We start from the raw sequence: 4,136 nt of genomic DNA, 5'->3' as shown, positions 1-4,136 counted from the left end.
GACGAGACTCTAAGGCCGGTTTATAGTCGGTCGCGCGACGGTCGCGCGATGGAAATCGTCGGACGCTGAGGATCGCTGGACGCTGGCCTTTTTTGCACAGTTTATAGTCGTCGCGCGATGGGATGCAGTTTGTACAGTATACACATACCCAATTAATTATGTTTAAAAGAAAACCATCTTTCTCAATTAATTGTTATCAGCATTATGAACAACCAAAAACGAAGAATTTTAGTTCATCTGATATGAATTTTCCTTTAGCCCTTTAGTCCCTGCACCGCCCGAGTTTGCTGAAATCCAATTTCTCAAGATTCTTGCAGTAAATTACTGGAATCGTAGTTCAAATTTTAAAAGATAGCCATGGCTTAAAGTGTATGCACAATTTTTTACCCTTTCGGTAATATTTGTATACAAGTACAAGTTCTCATGGGAACAATAAATGCCTCTCGTTAAACGGCTACGGTAATCGTTATGGCGAATATTTGCACGGATAAAATGAACACAATAGCTTTTCAAGGCTGTTGTCTGGCTCAATGCTCATACTGATTAAATGCGAAGGCGTTAATTTTCGACAATATCATCATAAATGATGAACAGTTTCCTGTTTACTAATGAGCGTTTTATTTTTCGTAAGAGCTAAATTATTTCATCATCATTAGCCTCGACAAGTCAACTGTGAATGGAGAATTAATAACGATCTAAAACAACTAGATATATTAACAAATGCGTAGACCTACTAATGACTATCGAGTTTTCTTTTGATGTTCCTTTTTTCTACAAACACAAGCTAGCGAGGTTTCCTCGTACAGCATACAGTGTATCGCTATATGCGGCTGGGCGGTACAGTGGCTAAATGGTTAAACTGGACTCACTCGGGAATAAACAAAAACACATCATTTTCACTTTGTTTTCCATGTTTTTACATTCAATTTAATAAAATAAAAAAACTGAAAAACCCTGTGCAGCCACGTCCTTTAAAATACTCATTAAGTTAAGTTTGTGAAAAAAATCTCAATAATGTCACTTAACCAGATCAGATATCAAATTATTAAGTCTGCGAGCATACAAAGAGTTGTTTTGGAAGTTGTGTCAATGAATTTTGAAATTAAGTGTTTACTTAATATTCTGGAAACAGCATAGTATTATTTGAAAAACATGTTTGGGTTTCTTTTCTCTAAAAGGGAACATCGATGGGAAGCGTTATATATTGTAAAGCAACAATTCCGTTAGTTTTTCTCAACCATTGTTGTTCTGAAGTGTACTAAACATAATGACAGGCATTAAATCGTTCGGTTTTAGAAATACAATTCCCACACTTCGAATCAGCGGTGCAGTCAGCAGGGAGGGGGGGGGGGATTGGCTACCCCAAACAAATAAAATACCCCCTCCTCTGAAAAAAGGGAAAATGCACACGCAGCCACAAAATGCCATAAGCACCCCCCTCCGCGCAGCACACTCCTTCCCGACTAACAAAGCAACCCCTGCCCACATGTTAAAACTACTAACCCCTAGCCCTCCCCATGAAAAGTCATAGCCATACCACTGCTTCCGAATCACTTTGTGTCAATATTGGTATGAAAAAGATAAAAGCCACACAAATCAATAAAGTGTCCAGAATTTAACAAGTTTGAACTTTGTGAACTCAACAAGAGAAAAGAACCAGACTACTGTTTTTTGACTTGTTCATTTATTTATTTCAAATCAACTTATAATGAAATTAAAGGTACAACTTACTTATTAAACATAGCGAGCAAGAGAGTGATCAGTATGTACAGAAGAGGACAACGAACATTAAGCTATAATTTTGCATAATTAATGCAGCGGCAAATTTATCAATTTTTACCGATTATATTTTAAATAATGTTTTTTTTTTTAGAAAAGCAAGTGCATAAATCATCAGGAATGACTTGAGTAGCTGTAGAATGTTTGTAGTAAATACAATGCACAAGGAAATTTAAATTGATGGGCTATCATTGTTGAAGTAAAGTTTTAAAGTTAAGGATTTCATCGCAGCTTTCCTTCAACATTATTATCATTGATGTATCAGATGTCTGTGTCAAATGTTTTTATCACAGATGCTGCAAGTGTGGCTGGCAAACTGGAGGTTTTGTTGTGTGTAGAAAGTATGCCCACTGTTCTAATACAGGGAGACAAAAAACAAGCACAAACATTGTAACAAAATCCTTCAATTGTTAACATAATACTCTTTTTCAATTTGACCTAAGATTGGGACTTTAACAAAATACAAACTTCACCTGCAAACTTGCAAAAAAACAAATTCATTATGTTACATAGCCCTATCTTCATGAAGAGTTTTTCAACAGTCTGTTTACATGGTTAATACAATCAGGGCTCGATTTTGGGGAAAAAATTCACAAGACTTTTACTGGACCAGAGATTGACAAGACTGGGATCGATATGAGGAGCACACTTTCTACACACTACATTGAAACTGCTGTTGGAACAAGCACTAAAAGAAGATATATTGGCATTCAATAGATATGTGTACTAAAATGCAATGAGGTGTTACTATTCAAATTAAAAAACACAATACCACTGGACTTGTACGGTCGTAAGTTTACTGGCCCAACGCTATAACCACTGGACTTGTACGGTCGTAAGTTTACTGGCCCAATGCTATAACCACTGGAACTGTACGGTCGTAAGTTTACTGGCCCAACACTATAACCACTGGACTTGTACGGTCGTAAGTTTACTGGCCCAACGCTATAACCACTGGACTTGTACGGTCGTAAGTTTACTGGCCCAATGCTATAACCACTGGAACTGTACGGTCGTAAGTTTACTGGCCCAACACTACAACCACTGGACTTGTACGGTCGTAAGTTTACTGGCCCAATGCTATAACCACTGGAACTGTACGGTCGTAAGTTTACTGGCCCAACACTATAACCACTGGACTTGTACGGTCGTAAGTTTACTGGCCCAACGCTATAACCACTGGACTTGTACGGTCGTAAGTTTACTGGCCCAATGCTATAACCACTGGAACTGTACGGTCGTAAGTTTACTGGCCCAACACTACAACCACTGGACTTGTACGGTCGTAAGTTTACTGGCCCAATGCTATAACCACTGGAACTGTACGGTCGTAAGTTTACTGGCCCAACACTATAACCACTGGACTTGTACGGTCGTAAGTTTACTGGCCCAACGCTATAACCACTGGACTTGTACGGTCGTAAGTTTACTGGCCCAACACTATAACCACTGGACTTGGCCTGTGGTCCAGTGTTGATTTCGAGCCCTGAAAACCGACACAATCAATTATTGTATGATTTGGAATTGTTTTATGCATATTCTACTAATTGTGTGTCAAGAATACATCAAGCAATGCCATTGTCCCTGGATGTAACCATCAAGCAATGCCATTGTCCCTGGATGTACCATCATACCTGTTTCTATATGATTCTACTAATTGTGTGTCAAGAATACATCAAGCAATGCCATTGTCTCTGGATGTAACCATCAAGCATTGTCATTGTCCCTGGATGTAACCATCAACCAATGCCATTGTCCCTGGATGTACCATCATACCTGTTTCTATATGATTCTACTAATTGTGTGTCAAGAATACATCAAGCAATGCCATTGTCCCTGGATGTAACCATCAAGCAATGCCATTGTCCCTGGATGTAACCATCATACCTGTTTCTATATGATGCTGATTAGTTGGCAACTCAATACTTGTTGGTTTTCCCTGAACCTCTGATGGCCTGCTCCTTTTCACAAGGGGATGTGTACATCAACCTCCCATAGCATTTGCCATTTTATGCTGTTCAAAATACAAAAGTTAACAATAAATTTAACATGTAAAATTTAGCTTTATATTAATTTGAAAAATACAAGTATCCATTACCTAACAATCTGCAAACGAACTAGATTCGGTAAACATGGGATCCAAGTCATATTCAGTATAAAATTTATAAAAACAGCCCACTGTTTTTTGTTCCACTGTCGGGGACCTTTTAACTTTTTAAAAACACTAGTTTTTCCTCACTAAACTGAGAAAAAAAAAATAATAATAATGTGCAATTTCACTCCAAAAAGGGCTCTAGTCTTGGTATGGGCAACAAGAAGAAAACATTTCAAGAGTCAGACGAAAGTTATTCGGGGGA

The 4,136-nt window shown here is 38.1% G+C and overlaps 1 long non-coding RNA gene across 1 annotated transcript; it reads right to left on the bottom strand.

Annotated features, from left to right (window-relative positions):
- Window positions 1–1,860: 1,860 nt before the first annotated feature.
- Window positions 1,861–3,755, bottom strand: LOC117289398. Its single transcript, XR_004518940.1, has 2 exons — window positions 3,667–3,755; window positions 1,861–2,134 (listed from the first exon to the last, which is right to left on the bottom strand). It is a non-coding gene; the product is annotated as an uncharacterized LOC117289398 (long non-coding RNA).
- Window positions 3,756–4,136: the final 381 nt, after the last annotated feature.

The sequence above is a fragment of the Asterias rubens genome, chromosome 4, assembly GCF_902459465.1.
Source record: "Asterias rubens chromosome 4, eAstRub1.3, whole genome shotgun sequence".
Taxonomy (NCBI): Eukaryota; Metazoa; Echinodermata; class Asteroidea; order Forcipulatida; family Asteriidae; genus Asterias; species Asterias rubens.
This window is presented reverse-complemented; position numbering and strand designations above follow the sequence as displayed.